This window comes from Mirounga leonina, unplaced genomic scaffold (assembly GCF_011800145.1).
Source record: "Mirounga leonina isolate KUSES-001 unplaced genomic scaffold, KU_Mleo_1.0 Mir_125, whole genome shotgun sequence".
NCBI lineage: Eukaryota > Metazoa > Chordata > Mammalia > Carnivora > Phocidae > Mirounga > Mirounga leonina.
In genome coordinates this window covers 14,085,546-14,105,702 of record NW_023270305.1, presented here as the reverse complement: position 1 = coordinate 14,105,702, position 20,157 = coordinate 14,085,546, and the positions used below count along the sequence as shown (strand labels likewise).

Here is a 20,157-nt window from a genome sequence, read left to right as displayed (position 1 = left end):
TTCGCATGGGCCATACTCATTACTTTAAATTCTTTTTTTTTTTTTTTTAAGTAGGCTTCACGCCAGATGTGGGGCTTGAACTTATGACTCTGAGATCAAGAGTCACAACACCCCAGTCGCTCCTGTCTGATTCTCCCTGACAATCTTGCAAAAAAAAAAAAAAAAAAGAGTCGCATGCTCTACCAGCTGAGCCAGCCAGGTGCCCCAACCTTAAATTCTTATACAAGAAAATACTCGGGTTACTCCAAGCTCACCATAAACTAAAAAAGAAAAACATAAACCTATTTACACATCTTAGCTGAGAACAGAGGATTCCACAATTGGGAAGAAAGAGCGCATTTTCTGTGCTATTTACTGGCTAAGCATGCACAAAAGGTTGTCAAAGAAAGAAAGAACAAGAGATGGCATTTTAACACAATCTTTAGAGGAAAAGCGTTGCATTTATTCACACGATTTTCTTACTTTAAACACATGCACATTAAGCATAATATATTTTCAACCTTGTCATTGTATTGTCATTGGTTTCCATTAGGGAAGGAAAATCGCCGAGGGTGGTCTGGAGGCCCGGGGCACTGGTCAGTCTGTGTAAACTCAGGCAGATAAAGACAAGGCCTCATTTTCCACCCTCTGGGCCCCCTCTTTGTCACTCCCCTGAGCACACAAACCCCCAGAGGGGAACAGCCGGGAAGGGACAGAAGTGTGGGGGTGGGGATGTGCTCAGCTGCCCCTAACGACCTTCAGTCTGCTCCTCCCCCCCTCTGACACCAGCCACACACATCCCCTCTACGTCCTTGGCCCCATCCAGTAGCTTTACACCCAATGCTCTGCCCCAAATCCTGCCCTAACACCTTGTCAGAAAAGGCCTTTGATGTCTCCTAACAGCCAGATCGTTCTCTCAGCATGAGGGCGACATTAACTACATTCTGCCACTTCTCAGACAGTATACAGTCTGCAAGGCCGGGCCTCCCTCCACCTTTTTCTTCCCACAGTACTTACTTAGCATGGTGCCTGGTGAGCAGCAGATGCACAGAGAACGTTAATCATCTTCCCCGTTAAGCATCTACTCAAATAATCCAACTTCTGGATTTTTATCTGCTCTAGATAGAAAGATCTATATACTGTCAGAATTATCTAGGCCTGCTCTTTCAGACCAGGGCCCAAAGAGAGTGGCATGAGTGAGCCTCAGGGTCCACAGGACACCTCTTCCTGGAGCACTTTGGTGGGGCTGAACATTTTAACAGTATGTAATTTCCAAAATTCTTTATAACTTCATGTCAACACACAAAAAAGGGTATATTGTGAATTAGAGTGTAGACACTGCATTCATTTTTTTTTTTAAGATTAAAAAATGAACACTCACGAAAGGCCATATATATTCCATTCATAGGAAACATCTGGAGCAGATAAATCTATAGAAAGTGGATTAGTGGTTGCCAGGAGCTGGGGGTGGGAGGAATGGGAAGTGACTGCTAATGGGTAAGGGGTTTCTTTCTGGGGTGATGAAAATGTTCTAAGGTTAGAGCATGGTGATGGTTACACAACTCTGTGAATACACTAAAAACCACTGCATCGTATCCTTTCCAGGGGTGAACTTTATGGTATGTAAATTATATCTCAATAAAGCTGTTCATACGGCTTCAAAGACTTCAAACTTACATCAGGGTGCTGCAGGCTAAGCCCACAGGGCAAGCTTTAAGTAGTAATAGGGAAGAATGGAAATTCCAGGCTGGTCTGCAAGTCAAGAAACAGGTGCCCAAGATGGCATCTAGAATACAGGTGTCAAGAAATAGGCCCACGGGGCGCCTGGGTGGCTCAGTCGTTAAGCGTCTGCCTTCGGCTCAGGTCATGATCCCAGCGTCCTGGGATCGAGTCCCACATCGGGCTCCCTGCTCGGCAGGAAGCCTGCTTCTCACTCTCCCACTCCCCCTGCTTGTGTTCCTGCTCTCGCTGTGTCTCTCTCTGTCAAATAAATAAATAAAATCTTAAAAAAAAAAAAAAAAAAAAAGAAATAGCCCCACAGCTCCTGGTCAGCAGCTGTAACTGAACCAGTGTCAACCAAGGAAGATACCCAAGGCACAGAGCCAGGTTCTGGAGGCCAATCTGTAGCCCACGTCAAAGCTATGCCACAGGGGGGCGCCTGGGTGGCTCAGTTGGTTAAGCGACTGCCTTCGGCTCAGGTCATGATCCTGGAGTCCCGGGATCGAGTCCCGCGTCGGGCTCCCTTTTCGGCGGGGAGTCTGCTTCTCCCTCTGACCCTCCTCCCTCTCATGCTCTCTGTCTCTCATTCTCTCTCTCAAATAAATAAATAAAATCTTAAAAAAAAAAAAAAAAAAGCTATGCCACAGGGTGTAAAGGGGAATGTGGCTTTACAGAGCTGAGAACCAAAGTGGTGGGATGGGCCAAGGGCAATGCAGGTGGCTGGCTTTGTGTGAATGTAAAGGGACATTCAGGTGACCTGTGGGAACCTACCTCAAGTTCCCTCAGGTTGCTGACAGAATTCATTTCCTTATGGTTGTAGGCTTTCAGCTAAAGGCCACTCTGAGCTCCGAGAGGCCACCCAATTTCTTGCCAAGTGGGCTTCCTCAACACAGCCACTGACTTCATCAAGCAAGGAGAGTCTCCAGAGCAAGTATGCTAGCAAGACAGGGTCCTGTATATTACACAGTCATGGGAATGACATCGTCATCTTTGCCATCTCCTCTTGGTAAAAGCAAGTACAGGAAGAGATTACACAAAGGTATGAACACCAGGAGTTGAGGATCCTGGCGAGGGAAAACATGCCTACAAGTAACCAAAACGTGAAGCAGAATGGAATGAATTCTACAGGATGATCCGGGGGCTTCTTAACCTGTCATTTGAGACCAAAGAGAGCAAAAATCACCAGATGCTTTCTCTGCACTGAAACAGCTCATTGGAAGTTCAACTGCCCTGGAGGTTCCTCCTCTGTGAAATGACGAAATGCTACCAGAGGTTCTTCTCAGTCCCCATGTCCTATGATGCCACCTGGCCCACTGGAGGGGTTCAATAGCACCCCTGTTCCATAAAGGAAGGGATGAAGGAATGAGCACTCGCACACATTATGGTGGGAGGCTCATGAGGCCCAGTTAGCGCTTCTCATCTTCTGTGTCCTAAGATTTACACCAAATTTTCCTGAATAAAAATGATGAAAAGGGGAAATATTAGAAATGCTACGTGTTAATTGCAGGAATGGGTTGTCCTCACTTCCTGGTCCCCGCACCTTTTTTTTTTTTTTTTAATGGGTTATACATTCTATCTCTTCAGTGGCTCAAAAGCCTTCTCTGCATGCTTGTGTCTTATTTTGGGGGGTCCTCCACATGGGGGCCCATTTGAGAACACAAGCCATGAGCATGGGGCCGAGAACTAAACCCTTCTCAAGTTTTCCTGAGTCCCTAACAGGGTGAGCCAGAGCCAGTGAGGGCTGCCAAATTATTATTATTGTTTGAACAGGTAAAATACATATATGACAAACATTTAAGACCATATAAATAGTCCCCTCCTCTAGAGATCAGCACCATCATGGTTCCTTTGCATGGACAATCTATGCGTATTTAAGCATCTATGTATCTATTTTGTATTGCACAAAGAGCAGCATGCATTAAATATTGCTCTGCCTGCTTTCTTTCCATTGTGATATCAATTGGAGGTTGTTATATACCAGAACAGAAATATCTGCCTTGTTTTCTTAATGGCTGCTTAATATTTCTTTGTAAAGGATGTATCAGAATGTATTCAATTAGCTCTCCAATGATGGGAATTTAGGTTCGGTCTAATTTTTCGCTAGCATAAGCAATGCCGCAATAATAGTCCTTTGTATTTCTCATCATGCACGAATGCTAGCAGATCTTTAGGATAAATTCCTAGAAGTGGTCTTGCTGGGTGAAAAGGTGTGTGTATTTTAATTCTGACACAGTGCCCAACCGCAGCCTGCAGGTTTCAGCTGGTAAGACATCGTGCCACTCCCAGCAGGGACAGTATGGCTGTCACAGGACATCAAAGCTGTCGGACAGCATCTAGTCTCCATTTCCTCATTGTACAGAGGGAATGAAACCATTTTGACGGAATTTCCTGGGTGGTCTCTATTACCTCTGCACCAACGATCATATCATCCAGCCCGTTCATCTGACAATCACAGAGCTCTGAGCATACTTTTACAAATACCTTTTCATATCTCAAAGCACCGAACTTAGCACCTAGAGACTTCCATTAGCTCTGCTTACTGAGTGCTTACCACGCAGCCACCAGGCTCCATGCATGTATGCCGTTAGTCCTCCTCACAAACATTCTTTTAAATCACGAGAAAACCGAGGCTTGGGGAGATGGACTTCGCCGGACGCCTCCCACCCCCAGAAAGTCGCAGAGTCGGGATTCAACCCACCTCTCTCCCAAGCGCAAGCTCCTTCCCGGAAATTGCTGTGCGTCTTGAGGGCGACTCGGGAAATATCGCGAGAAGAGGTTCGAGCTTATCTCAAATACAGCTCAGCGCGAGTCGAGTCCGGTTATGGCCGGGTTAGCAAAGCTTTCGCTTGCCATGCTGCCCCAAAGTTCACTTCCGGTTCCTGGCTCTCTGCATTCTACTCCCAAATGTTTAGAATTTAACTAAGTACGGAGTGCTCCCGTTAACTTCGTGATCCCTCCACAACTTGGAGACCACGTCCTGTCTTTCACAATGGCCAACTTTAGGTGCTCTTTGTTATTAAGAAACAGCATAGTTTGGGGGCACCTTGGTGGCTCAGTCCTTAACTGTCTGCCTTCTGCTCAGGTCCTGATCCCAGGGTCCTGGAATCGAGCCCCGCATCGGGCTCCCTGCTCAGCAGGAAGCCTGCTTCTCCCTCCCCCACTCCCCCTGCTTGTGCTCCCTCTCTCGCTGTGTGTCTCTGTCAAATAAATAAAAATCATTAAAAAAAAAAAAAAGAAACAGCACAGTTTTACAGAATTTATTGATAAAAATCTGCTTTACTCAGGGTCATCTGCCCTCCAAATTATTACTGCAGTCCTGTTTTTAATTACCGATCATCTCAGAGCATTTTATGCCTACATTTACAAAAATTCTTTGACGACCAACTTGCTAAGACTGATTAGAAAGCAATCAGGGAACTTTGTGAAGTTGGTCCTTAAATCAAGGAATTAACATACATGTATGCATTTGTCTTTAAGAGCAAACTGTCAGGTACTATGATTAAAATCTCATACCGAAAACTCTTAAAGGGAATCTCAATTCTCAAAAACATATCAGCTGGGTGATAAAATCATGTATGTGATTTCACAAAGATGTGAACAGTATTTAAAATAATAGAAAAGAATTGGACATAATCTAAATGTTCATCAATAAGTAAATGTTTAAATACAGTAGTAGTGTGCCAGGGTGTCTGGGTGGCTTGGTCTGTTAAACTTCTACCTTCGGCTCAGGTCATGATCCCAGGGTCCTGGGATGGAGTCTCACATCGGGCTCCCTGCTCAGTGGGGATCCTGCTTCTCCCTCTCCCTCTGCCTGCCACTCCCCTTGCTTGTGCTCTCTCTCTGTCAAATAAATAAGATCTTAAAAAAAAAAATACAATAATGGACCTTCTAATGGAATGGTAGGCAGCCATTTAAAAGTTTACATTTCTAAATTAGGTAGAGACATAAAAAAGTTTTTTTTTAATGTCAAATGAAACTATATGAAATAGTATCCATACTGTGCTTACAACTCGGTAAAAATTATGTGAGTGTATGGACAAAGGTTTGACGGAACAAGCAATCATTACTTAGCTTTATTAGCAAACGGTCTATAGGAGCTTTATAATTGAGTAAATATTAGAATATTATACATTTTATTTATTTTTTAAAGATTTTATTTATTTGAGAGAGCGTGAGCAGGTGCAGAGAGACAGAGTTTGGAGAGGGAGAAGCAGGCTCCCGGCTGAGCAGGGAGCCCCAGTTGGGGCTCGAGCCCAGGACCCTGAGATCATGACCTGCGCCGAAGGCAGATGCTTAACTGACTGAGCCATCCAGGTGCCCTGGAACATTATACATTTTAAAGGACAAATCAAATCCTATATTATATCTAAGTGCTTAAAGGACTCAGAGTCCAAGCAGTAAACCTAGGTTTTAAAGCAATGATAAATCTCGTCTTGCTCACTTGCTTGTATGAGGACAGATACAAACATGGCAGTTCATATGAAAGGAAAAAAGTCTTTCTCAGGAACAACTTGGGCTCTGAATGTCCCATATGGAAAAACCTGCAGAGTTAGGAATTCACGACTGCCTTGTCATGCTCCCTTGGTGGTCCAGGCTTCATTACCATCATCCAGTAATCCCACCTAAACTGCTGTCCTTGATCTACACTGGCCATGTTTACCGCTGTCATCTCTCGTGGATTAACAAAGACCGGCCATGGTGATGAGATGGGTTTGCCTTAAATCCATAATCTGAAGGCTACTGCTCTATTTTTGTGCCTCATCTCTATTGGTTTTCAGTAGTTGCAGAGGCTTTTTTCCATTATAATCCAACTATAAAAATCATGTCCATTTAAAATCTTTTTAGAAACCCGCAAAAAAAAAAAAAAGGGGGGGGATATATGCTATAATTCTTATTCCCAAATAAGAAATCTGAACTCTGTGATTCCAAGCTGCCACCTTTTGAGGGATTTTTGTAACCTACAGAAATGACACAATTCAAAATTGCTATTTGACCTGATACAAGAAACGCAAAATGGTTAACAGAAGAAAAAATCACTTGTTAATCTTGTTCAAGGCTGATAGGACATCTCTGGAATGATCTTTGGACCCATGTTGCAATTATAATCTGATACTCATCTTTTCCTTAAAGAACAAGAGTAAGGAAATTGTTGTAGCAAGACTAAGGTCAAACCACAACCATTAGCTTAAAAATGTTCATTTCGGCTACTGTAGAATCAGACACAGCTTCAAGTTCTATTTTTTGCTGAAGAATAAGAATTGGAAACCAAACTCTGATCAAGCCACGACATGATGTCAGCCTCTTGGGTTTCTAAAAATGGTTTAATCACAAAAGTGCATCCCTCGGTGTCTTTTAAAAAACTCTTTTAAAAATGTTTTTAAATCACCATTAATCTTACTATTTGGCATAGTCTACTAAAAAATAACATATGCAAACCCTTGACCCAGCAATTCCACTCCTAAGGATATACCCAACAGAAACACACATATGTTCATGAACAAAAAATGTACTAGGTTATTCACATCAGCACTATTCAGGATAGCTCCAAACTGGAAACTACCAAAATACCCATTAACAACATAATGGATAAATGAACGATGGTACATTTATACAATGGAACAATGTGTAGCAATGAAAATGAGCAAATGAAATCCAATAAACATAACACTGAGCAAAAGAAGCCACTCATGAAAGAGTATCCACTATAATGATCCCATTTGTGAAAAGTTCAAAACAGGCAAGGCTTATCTATGCTGTAGGAAGTCAGGATGGTGGTTAGTGACACTGGAGGAAGATCGGTGACTGGGAGGGGACTTAAGGGGGGGGTGCTTTGGGAGGGCGCCCGGCTAGCTCAGTATGTGGAGCATACGACTCTTGATCTCAGGGCTGTAAATTTGAGCCCCATGTTGGGTGTAGAGATTACTTTAAAAGGGGGGTAGGCTTTGGGGTACTGGTAATCTATTCCTTGGTCTGGTGCTGATTTCATGGATATGTTTAGTTTGCAAAAATTCATTAAGCCACACACGTATGATTTGTATATTTTCTGTATTTGTGTTATATTTCACGAAAAAGTTTAAAAATAAAAATATTTTAAAAATACACCCTCACCTACCCCACCCTCCCAAAGTCACCATCTTATGCATATGTATTGCTCGCACACTTGGCAATAGGGCAACCTTAGAATAATCCAAGTAACTTCATTGAAGTTGAGTTTCACATGTGTTGGAAACAGAGCTTAAAAAACATTAAATGAAAAAATCAGAAGCTGTGTTTGAATTTTATAACAGAATGAACCTATCAATCCACAAAGACAGAAATCTGGATGAAGTAGTAAAAATGAGAAACGAGAGGGCTTCTCCGTCAATAGTAGGTCATGCTCTGTAGAGGGACAAAGGCAAGGACAGGACCAGACAAAAGCAGGGAGAATAAAGACCCAAAGCCTGAGAAATTAGAGTGAGCCCATGGCGGATTTGAAATCAACAAAGGGGCTGCCTGTCAATGGACGTGGAGGTGACACAAAAGATGGTGTCTGATGAGTGGGAGACACATTCACAGGGAGCTGAGGCAGTGACAGACCCAAAAACTTTGCTGAGCCAATGAAAATGCACAGGTGTTGGGTGGGGAGTGACACCACACTCAATGCAGAATGCAGATACACTTCTTTTTCCAAGAGAACCTAGTCATTCATAAAACCTCAACTGCACTTGAGCCAAATGATTTTAAATTTAAATGGGGAGCCAGAGGTCTCAATGACCGGAAAATCCTATAAAATATCATCAAAATCATTCAGTCATTCTTTCAATATTATTGAATGCTTACTCTGAGCAAAATTTCATGATGGAAGCTACATGGACCAAAAACAGGTCCAAATACTATTTGAAACAAGGCGAGGAGAACCATTTTGTAATGGAATAGCCCATTGCTAAATTCTTTTGTTTACTGTAAACTCTACACCCACCAGGTAAGGTTCTTAGCTTGGAGTAGTATTCAAAAGCGTAGACTCTGTGATAGTTGGTTTTTTATGTCCACTTGGCTAGGCTATAGTACCTGGCTATTCAATCAAACACTCATCTATAGATGTTGCCGGGAAGGTATTTTGTAGATGTGGTTAACATCTGTCATCAGTTGACTTTAAGTAAAGGAGATTTTCCTCACTAATATGGGTGGGCCTCATACAATCAGTTGAAAGACCTTGAGAGAAAAACTGAGGTTTCCCTGAAGAAGAAGAAATTCTGCCTTAAGATCTCAACATCAGGGGCACCTACGTAGCTCAGTCAGTGAAGCGTCCGACTCTTGATTTCAGTTCAGGTCATGATCTTAGGATTGTGAGATCGAGCCCCACGTCAGGCTCCACGTTGAGTGTGGAACCTACTTAAGAGTCTCTCTCTTCCTCCTTCCCTCCCCTACCCCTCTCTCCCTCTCTCTAAAAAATAAAGAGCTTAACATCAGCTCCTGGGTGAGAGTTTCCAGCCTGTTGGCCTACTGTATACATATCAGATTTGCCAGACTCCCAATCACATAGGCCAATCCTTATTGGTTCTGTTCTCTGGAGACCCCCGACTTACACAGACTCTAAGCAGACTCCTTGGGTTTGAAATTTGGTTCTGCCGCTTCACTAGCTGGGTCATTTCTGTAGCTCTGTCATTTCAACTGTAAACTGGGGATAATAATATTACTTAACTCATAGGAACTAGAACAACCCCTAGCACAGAGTAAATGCTTTGAAAGGGTTTGTTAAATAAGTCATTCTGTGGTGTCGAATTTATTTCTTAGCGGAAAGACCTGAGATATTTTTATTCCCAACAAACTGTCAACAACCAAACATGAGTGCTCTTTCCCACACGAAAACCGGAACAAGCTTGGAGCAGAAGCCCCTCACCGGTTACAGGTGTCTGGTGGTTCTTTTAGATGGTGAAGGAGCAGGTGAGATGCCAGGTTAGCTCCACACATGGTGATGATTTGGCAAGGCTGGCATCAGAGCACTTCTGGAACATTCTTCACTGCAAGTTCTCAGCTGCTGACAACAGCTGTGCTTAAAGAGGCTCAGACTCAGCATAGAGCTATTCCTACTATTTGCAAGGGTGGGAGTTCATAAAGGGGTCCTAATCATTCTTTCTGTTGCAATTAAAGATTAAATGGAGAAAAAAATTAACAAAAAAAGGGGCGCCTGGCTGGCTCAGTCACCAGAGCATGCAACTCTTGATCTCAGGGTTGCGAGTTGAGCCCCATGTTGGGCACAGAGATCACTTAGAAAAAAAAAAAAGTCAGAAAAAAGATTAAATGGGGAATCCAAATGTTGTTTGGATTATTCTGGGGGGAGATTGTAACGTGGTGATAACTAACATTTGCTGAGCGCTTAGTAGGGGCCAGGCACTACTCTCAATGCTATATAAACAGTAACTCATATAATCCTCATTGTATAAATGGAGAAACTGAGTCCCCAAGAGAAAAGTAATTTGCCCAAGGATAGACAGACAGAAAGTGGCAGAGTGGGGATTTGACCCCTGGTTTTCTGGCTCAGGCCCAGGCTCTCCCTCTTGTGCACATTGCCTCTGAGTCTGGACTGTGAGGAGAGGGTCCAGGAACAAGCACTAGGCTGATTGATGGGAGGGCATGAGGGGGGCACCTGGGTGGTCCAGTTGGTTAAGCGTCTGACTTCTGTTCAGGTCATGATCTCAGGGTCCTGGGATCGAGCCTGGCTTCGGGGCTCCATGCTCAGTGGGGAGTCTGCTTGTCCCTCCCCCGCTCCTCCCCGCTCCTGTGAATGTACACGCTCTTTCTCTCAAATAAATAAATACAATCTTTTTTAAAAATGGGAGGGCATGAGGGCTCAGGGGATTCTACAGTTAAATTTATTTCTTTTAAGTTGAATGAGTTTCAAAGACTGAAATAAAAGAAATCATAAACAATATTCCTTCATGAATTTCTCTTGAAGAAATGTGCCCGCTTTATACACAAATATCAAATTTCATTAAAGATTCCTACCACAGTATTTGAACCTTTCTTTAATCTTTATATAAAAAATTTAAGGCAGGGGCGCCTGGGTGGCTCAGTCAGTTGAGTGTCCAACTCTTGGTTTTGGCTCAGGTCATGAATTCAGGGTTGTGAGATCTGCCCGGCCTGGGGCTCCGCGCTCAGCACAGAGTCTGCTTGAGATTCTCTCCCTCTGCCCCTCCCCCCACTCAAGCTCAAGCTCTCTCTCTGAAATAAATTAATTAAAAAAAAACTTAAAGCAAAGAGACCCCGAAACTATTTCTCATTTATTCACTAGCAGTGCAATAAAATCAAACACCTTACTTGTTATTCTCATTTGATTTCACAGTACGCCAACTTCTTCCTATAGTTTTTCACACTGACAAAGATTTTCTGTATTATTGTTCTCCTATACGATCCTGTGAACTAAGTCTTAGAAGACTTTTCTGAAAGTTCTTATAGTTCAGAAAACAAAAAAGAACAGGATCAGATTCTATCAGAATTTGGTTAATTTTTACACCAAAAAGATAGAATCTTAGATTTTTTAAAATGTAATCTCTACACCCAAAACTCATCACCCCAAGATCAAGAGTCGCATGCTCTACTGACTGAGCCAGCCAGACACCCTGGGGTCTTAGATATTGTTTTCTAATAATACCGACTTCTCTGGCTCTGTATAATTATCTAAATCCTAATTTACCCCAGAGAGGTGTCCAGTTGTGATAGCCTTTGGCCTATAGTTCCCTGGAGCTAATGTAGGATTATGCTGACTCCTGGGTCAGAGGAGCTGTTATGAAGGAGGGAAAATTCCCAGATATCCATGGTAGAAGAACAGAGAGAGGTGGATGTACCACAGATGAAGCCTACACCAAGTCCCCAAACTTAACTGTGGCCAATCATGTACACTTGCTTTGCTGCATGCCTTGCTGTTCCCATTGGTGGAAATACCCGTGCATTCAGCATATTGAAACTATCCTGGCTTATATCTCTATCTTGGAGAGGCTATGCTGAAAACAGCCAGGTCTTCATGTCCTATGAGCATCTTTTTTTTTTTTTTTTAAGATTTTATTTATTTATTTTAAAGAGAGAGAGAGCACGCACGCACAAGCAGGGAGATGGAGCAGAGGGGTCGGAAGAGGTTAGGGAGAAGAATCTCAAGCAGACTCATGCTGAGCATGGAGCCCAATGCTGGGCTCGATCCCATGACAGACTGGAGATCACGACCTGAGCAAAACCCGAAGTCGGATGCTCAACCAACTGAGCCATCCAGGTGCCCCTATGAACATCTTATATATACCTAGCTGAGGTCCCCAAGGTCAGGGAGATGGGAGTTAACAATGGCACTCCAGAATTCTGGGGTCACCTGCCCCTCCCTTCTGGGCGCTGTCTCCCAGACATTTTCATAAGAGGTAGGAGGGGGATGCTGCTTTCTCTCCATCTTCCATGTAGAAATGGGCTGGTCATACTGGCATTCCTCATCTATGGACTCCCCAGGAGGAAAATATTGGGTTGGATGTTCACACAGTGCTTGACAGGATTACAGCCTTAAACAAATCCATAAAATTCTTTCAAAAAGAATAAACCAACAAAACATTCCCTCCTGAAACTTTCCCCCTTGAGTAATGACAGAAAAACATTTCCTATTGGAGCTTTTTCATAAGAAAAAACCTTCATGTCAGATTTTAGGTTTTCTAATATTGAGATTCCTGGTTTGCATCTACTGTAGAGATAGATAGGTCTAGTCTATTAACTTAGCTTAAAACATCCAATGAACATTCCAGCTAATCCTCTCAGACAAGTTTTGTAAATTCGGAGAGGCACCGCCTCAAAACACCATCCTTGAAAACCAGCAAGATATAGTCTACTTGCTTTCCTATGACCACTCGGTATAGCCCAGATAGAAGGCCTTCAGGTTGGCAACTATCGAACGTTCTGGGAAAGAGCCAACAGTGACATCACAGCCTTATGCATCAACCTGGTTAAGAAAGAAAATCCTGGGTTTCAAGGCTAGACAGAGCCAAAGGCTCATCGGTTAACTTAATGGCAAATATAAGTCACAATGATTAGGCCTGTGATGCTCTGTCTTTTATCCACGCTTCCTTTGCTCTTGGAATAAAAATGCTTCTGCCTTGCCTTCCCTCCCCACTTTTTTGTTAAATGAACGGCAATTCAAAAGTATAAACCTTATGCTAAAGAGTCACCTTTAATATAAACTAAACAATGATCAAAGAAAACCTCTAAACCAGAATTTTAGGATTGGGCAGTCCTTTCACATGTCAAGATGTTGCAGCCCAACATGAAAGATGCTTACACAGCCAGCAAGACTACGAGTGCATGGAAAGCTCTGCTGAATCCCTGTTTTGTGCTTCCATTTCTGTTCATCTGCTTTCCCATGGGCAAGCAGCCACCTCCTATCACAGAGCCATCCACGTCTTAGGTCAGCAGACAATATGGGCAAAATCTGCAAAGGATGGACACACTGGCTTGGGTGTGGTCACTGGCAATGGGAAGCTTTGGACCCCGGCTGCAGGCTCAAAAAGTCAGGAGCCGCACCCTTGGCAGGTAATCTCCAAAACCACTTCTCTGGATTTTAGCACACAATCCACACCAACCCTGACTGCTCCCTCTATGAACACACAGCAGATCTTAGACGTGGCCAGTCTCGGCAGACAAAGCCGACTGCTCAGGGGGCTCACTCTGCACCGAAGCAATCTCCAGGTCGCCGCCAGGCCACGTCTGGGCTACTGGTCAACCAGCAAGGGGGCAGGCGGCCGGCGCCGAGGCCAGCAGGCACCAAAGCCGGTGGTGGGGCTTTCTGCCCGACCCCCAGTCTGGGGGGTCCTGAGACTCACACCAGGGAATTAACAGCGGGGCTTGATGCCCCAACACAAACCCCAAAAGACGAGAGCATGCCCTGAGATTTCTACGGGAGCATTTTCTGCACCAGAAAACTGCACACTTGAGTTCTGGGGGGGCGGGGAGGGGAGAGGCCCTAGTTCGGGGTCGGGTGGATACCAGTGCCGGCTATTGTTCTCCCGGTCTCTCCGGCGGGAGACGTTCCCCATCCCGCCTCCCAGCCAGCATCTGCCACTGGACCAAGCCTTTCAGCTCCGAGAAGAAAGGGGTGTGGCCTGCGGATTATCGCAAAACCTGAAGCGAGTCCCTACGGGCTGTGTCAGGCTGGGAGACAAAGCTCCTGGTGGGGACGGCTCAGCCCAGTCTCCGATCCGCCATCCCGGGTCTGTCGTCTGTCCAAGGGCCACGCCCAGCTGACCACCTGGACCGCCAGGCTCCACGTCGCGAGCCGAGGGTCTTCAGGCCCGAGACCTGCCTCCCAGACGCCCGCCCCTCCCTGCACCGGAGACCATCCTCCCCTGGGAGCCCTCCCTCCCCAGAGAGTCCCTCCCCCGGCCCGCGCGGGTCTCCTCCTCCCAGGCGTCTACCCTCCTCAAACCCCGGCGGTCTCCACCCTCCAGCATCTCTCCTCCCATCCTCATTCTTCATCAGCCCCAGACTCGCCCCGCCTCGCGCCACCTGCACCGCACTCCTTCCCTCCCTCCTCAGGCCCGCCCCCCGCCCCCTCTCTTTCCTCCCCGAACCCTGGTCTCCACTTCCCCCTCCACCCAGACCCCCAGTCCACCTGTCCCCACCCAGCTTCCCCATCTCCCCATCTTTGCTCAGACGGAGGCCTCGTGTCCGCCTCTCCCCATCCCAGCTTCTCTCTGGCTCGGGCTCTCGCCCCTCCCCAGGCCTGGGGTGTCGGTGTCTGTCGCCCGCCAAGATCGATGCTGCGGGAAGAGCTCCCGCACTGGGCTCCAGCGAAGGGATCCAGCTCGGCGTTCGCTCTGAGCCGGGCAGCCACAGGCGGCCTTTGTGGTTCAGGCAGGTGCCTCGGAGGCGGCAGGCGAGTCGTCCTTAGGCGACCGCTGCGTTAGCCAGACGGGTGGAACGGGCCGTCTGGTCCGGTCCAGGCTGGGCAAGCCCCAGCCCGGAGGCGAGATGGACGCAGGGTGTGTGTACGGATGGTAGTGGGGGGCCAGAGGCAGCGACGACCTAGGGACTCGGGCAGGACGGGCCCGTAGCCAGAGAAGCCCCCGCCCAGCCTTCCAGCCATTCACTGCACCTCGACGAGCCAGGTTGGGCGCCTACTGTGTGCCAAGAGTGAACCCCCTTCGACGAAGCCGTCTCCTCACCCCAGTTCTTTGCAATCCCACGAGCACACACGAAACGCCTACTATGAGCAAGGCACTGCACGGCGCTCTGTGGGCGTACAAAGAGCACCCGATTCGGGCCCCAGTTTAGCCCCGATGGCCGCCCCGATCCCAAACCACACCTCCCGCCGCGTCCCCTGCGGCCGGGCCCCTGGGCGCACCCCTATCCCTGCCCTTTTGTGCGCCTCCCAGAGAAACAGAGGCCGTGAGAAGGATGTCCCAGCCCGGAGAGAATAAGCCCACCGCCCGCCCCGCCATCACGCACTCCTCCGGGATGCTGCGGCTGCGAGGGTCCGTCGGTCGGTCCGTGTCTCCTCGGTCTCGCCGCGGCGCGGGAGCTGCGGGTGCTCGGGGCGGCGGCGGCTGCACGCGCGCTCGCTCGATCGCCGCCTTGGCGCGCGGGGCTCTGGAGTCGGAAGCCGGGAGCTGGGGAGGGGACGTGGGTGGGGGCTGGAGGCGGCCTCGGCCAATCACCGACCCGACGCCTCCTCCCCAGTGCTCCCCACCTCGCGCTAGCAGGTTAGGGGGAGGCGGGGACGGGCGGCGCCCCGCATCTTCGCCGCCGCGCGCGGCCGCCGCCTTGGGACTACAACTCCCGACAGGCCTTGCTGCAGGGCCGGGGTCCGAGAGGGGAAGGAGAGTGAGGCCCGAGAACCCGCCGACCCCTAGCGCCCCTCTCCGCGTTCCTTTGGGTTTCCATGGTGACTGACGACACTTCACAAAGCCCCAGCGCTGGGACGCGCTGATGCACGAGTCCCCTGGGAGGGCTACGGGGCGGGTCCCGAGGACACACCACCTCCCCTCCCCCTGCAGGACCCCACCCGAGGGGCTGAAACAATGCCCCGGCCGCCTCTCCCGGCTGCTGCCGGGCCTGCCCTTTGCCGCCTGGTTCCTTCCGAGACCCAGTACGACGCCTTCGAAGTGGGCGCTCGGCGGGATGGAGAGGGCGGGGTGGTCGTTGTAGCAAAATGTTCTGACGTACAGTACATAGTGGACGGCCGCTCAGGGCCAACTAAGTTCGCATCTGTTCCCTCCTGGAGCTCGAACTCGGAGTTCATTCTCTGGGCTGCTCTGAGCTAGAGCTTCTCCATCCCGAGCTCTCAGATCCAGCTGCCTGTCCTATTTCTGACACCACCTTTCAGGACATAGCGAAGTCTCTGGAAACGTTTTATAACTCAACTTACACTCACCTGTTTTTCTTCGCGTTTTAAACACATAATTTAACTGAATCAACAAATCTAAAAAAAGAGAGGGAGGATCATCCGGCCTTTGTACCACGTACCTAAACCCTTCTCAAGTCTTTAATCTTTTATTTTATGTAGTGGTAATAGTAGCTCAGATACGGTTTAGTAGTTTGCCTCTTTTCACTAAATGTCACTTCAAAGGCGTTCCTATTGATTAAAATGCACCAGTGGATCCTCACCTCCAACCCCATCCCCAAGGGTCCCTCCAGGAAACCCTAATGGGTTACTGCAGAAACCCCTCTCTTCCCAGCTTGAGAGAAGGGGTGAAGGTGAGGGAGTTCCCAGCCTCCTCGGGAGAGGGCCAGAGAGGTAGTTCACACCTCTCTACAAGTTATTTTCAACCAAAATGGTGCTTCACTACTCCCCAGAGTGCCCCCCTCCTCCTCTCAGCAAAACCTACAGGGGTTGGCAGGCCCACAGAGTCTGCCAAAGTGAGGTGTCCATGGACCACTTTCATGGCCATCCTTTGCAGTGGGCTCAGGGTCTGGAGCAGGTCAGGCCGGCAGTTGGGGAATGCACTGCTGGATTACCCACGTGCAGTCTCTGCTTCTCCAGGGAGGAAGGTTTACTATTCTGCCCCCTGCCCCACACATCCTGAGCTTATGCAAGGAGCCCCCAAATGAGCCTGGGGCCTGTACCAAAGTATCCCTGATCCAGGGAGCCCAGGATGTAGCTGTGAAAACTTGGCTTGTCCCTCCCACTGCTTCAGCTTGCAGCATTGCCCTAGGGATTCACAGGCTGGCTGGGCTCTGCAGGGACCCAGGGATTTAGGCAAAATGGATTGAGCCTCAGGGAGGTGGAGTGAAGCCCCCTACAGGCTGCCAATAGCTGGATCCCTGGCTACCACCCCTTCCTTGGAAGCTGCACTTTTTGCCTAAGGGGGAGGGAGTCCTCTAGTGGAGGAAACGTTTTCTGCAGCATTTAGTGGATCTCAAATTTGGACTCTGCTTTCCTGGGCCTGCGTCCCCTGGTAAGAGAAAGAGCAGCTTTGAGGTCATCTGTCTGCCTGAGACACTGATGAGAATCGCACCCAAACCTGATACTGCAAATGTCCCCAGTACATGATTTTAGCTTTATTCATTTACGTTCAATCTAGGTTATCTCTCCTGAGAAGTAGAAAGGGCATAGGGCATGGAGTCATACATCCCTACGTTGGAATCATTGCTCTACTTTCTGGATAATTGATGTTGGGAATGCCACCTGAGCCTTAGCTCCCTACAGAACACAAGGATCATAGTGCGTTTTTAAAAAACTTTGCCTTGATGATTACATAAGGAAATACCTATAAAGGGCAGAGCACACACTCAACAAATGGAGCTGTGATGGTTCATTTATTCAACAAATGGTTATGGAACAGCGTGAGGGGATATAAGAATATGACATTGCTGGGACACCTAGGTGGCTCAGTCGGTTAAGTGTCCAAATCTTGATTTCTGCTCAGGTCATGATCTCAGAGTCGTGAGAAGGAGCCCAACCTCCGGCTCTGCGCTGGGCATGGAACCTGCCTAAGATTCTCTCTCTCCCTCTGCTTCCCTCCACCCCAACCCCCTGTCACGTGTGTGCATGCGCTGTCTCTAAAAAAAAAAAAAATGATGTTCTCATTATAACAGCTATAAAAAACAGTTTGTTGTGATTTTTATAAAGTTCATATGACCAGCTTCGATGAAGTAGAAAAGGAATTCAGATGAGAGAGAAGTCAGTTCTAAGACAGATTATCAGGGAACAGAGGAGCTTGATTTGGATTTCACCTGGATATTGATTTGCTGGATGATTCTTTTTTTTTTTTTTTTTTAAGATTTTTATTTATTTATTTGACAGAGAGAGACAGCGAGAAAGGGCACACAAGCAGGGGGGAGTGGGAGAGGGAGAAGCAGGCTTTCCGCAGAGCAGGGAGCCCAATGCAGGGCTCAGTCCCAGGACCCTGGGATCATGACCTGAGCTGAAGGCAGATGCTCAACTGACTGAGCCACCCAGGCGCCCCTGCTGGATTCTAGGATGAAGCAGTAAAAGTTGGTGGGTAGGGAAGCTGGGAAGTGTTTGGAAGGCGGCAAAGGAACCCATCATGACTTGAAAGTCAAGTCCATGAATGGGGGTGGTGGGAAGAGAAAGAGGATAGTAGATAGGCTGGTGTTGGGGCCAGACTTCTTAAAGCTGAAGGCTACTGGCTTTTATCAGTAAATGTGTTTGGGGTTCCAAATTGCCTTAACAACAAGCTTCTAAATAATGGGCAAGTGAAGGGGTATCATAAGGGGGGAAGGGGTGTAGGACTAGTAGGTGTTTCGGGAACACACTGGATCCTTACAACACCACATGGCAGATAGCCTTGCTCATTTCTTATAGATGAGGAGGTCCAGACTTAGAGAGGTCAAGTGTCTTGCCCAGAAAGTCACCCTGCTACAGTGGTATTACCAGGGCTCCAAACCACATCTACCTGATGCAGAGCAGAGCCCTTCCTGCCCCAGCATGGCCTACCCTACAAGTCTTCCAGAAGGCTGACTTTCCAGTGCAGGGGCTGTTGTGCCCATGAATGACTCTCAAGGAGTCATGTTCCTTCCTCTGTAGTTTCAGCCTGTTACTCCTCAAGGTGTCCTCAGAGAAAGGGGGTTCTCCAACATTCCCAAGGTGGTTTGTATTAGATTTCTTCCTCGGCCTTCTGTTTTCGCCCTCCCCATAAGTCAAAGACAACCCTAGCGTGGAGAACATATTGTGAAGTCTACTTAGCCGTTAAAACAATTGTGAGCCAGCAGTCAAACTTCTCTATTCAGGTCAGTGCCACGGGGCAGGAACCAAAAAGGAGTCAGGGAGATGGACAAATGGACATTGAGAGAAAAACAAGAGAGGAGGCCTGTAGAAGATCTAAAGGCATAGAGCTAGGGGCGCCTGGCTGGCTTAGCGGGTAGAGCGTGAGACTCTCAATCTCAGGGTTGTGTGTTTGAGCCCCATGTTGGGCATAGAGATCACTTAAAAATAAAATCTTAAAAAAATAATTAAAAAAATAAAGGCATAGGGCTAAACAGATACACAAACAAGGACAGTGGGGAATAAGACTAAGAGATTGTCAGATTCCAGAGCTGTGGCCACCCAGCCCAACACTGAGACACAGGGGAGGGGACCCTGGGAGGCTGGGGTGGCTATGCTTGAGCAGAAAACATCAAAGTAAATTCCAGTGGCTTATCACTGCTCTTGAAATGCTGATGAGCTCTCCAAAAATTTAAATCATTCCTTTTGGCCTAGGAAACTTTTTTTTCTGCTTTTATTTTTAAATTTCAAAGTTTAATTTTAAAATACAAGCGTAACTTGTCTTGGAACTAGAATAGCACAAGCCAACATAAAGCAAGAATCGCTGGAAACTCCAGCTACCCTAGCCCCATAGCAGAAATCTACAATGTGAAATTTACATTTATTTCACACCCACATACAGAGAGTCTTCAAGCCCAAAGGAACCTGTGAACTGCATGGTCTCACAATGTTTTGTTTTAAGCCATATTCTCCCTTAACAAATCAACTTCATCTGGGCATTAGCAAGAATAATAGTGGCAACAAGGAACAACTTAAATATATAGAACCACCTTCAGAGAACAAAACAGTTACTCTAAGAACCAGATCTTTAATCATCTTTTTGTTCCCCACCTGTCACACTCCACAGCACAATGCTTTATTAAACCCCTGATGAGTGTCTAAGAGCTGAGAATATTGGAAAGAATCCCCTCACCCTGCTACCAAGTTGGATTTTCATTTATAAAACGAGTCCAAAGAAATACAACACTAAAAAAGACCCATCACTGCCTTTACCTGATTTTTTCTGATGTTATTTTATGAAGCCAGCCCTACTGTTCAGCTAATTTTTTTCCTTTAGTTGCATTAGTCGGAACTTATCTCAAGAATTAAAACAAGTATTTATTAAGCATTTCCTGCATACTTTATGTAAATGATTCATTTAATCCCTGTAGCAGACCTGTGAGAAAGGTATCATGATAACTGCTTTATGAAAGAGGGGAACAGGATCTCAAAGGTAACTAACTTGCCGAAGG

The 20,157-nt window shown here is 46.9% G+C and overlaps 1 non-coding gene across 1 annotated transcript; it reads left to right on the top strand.

Moving 5' to 3' along the window:
• The first annotated feature begins 19,004 nt into the window (after nt 1-19,004).
• TRNAE-CUC lies at nt 19,005-19,077 on the top strand. The gene has a single exon. It is a non-coding gene; the product is annotated as a tRNA-Glu (tRNA).
• Nucleotides 19,078-20,157: the final 1,080 nt, after the last annotated feature.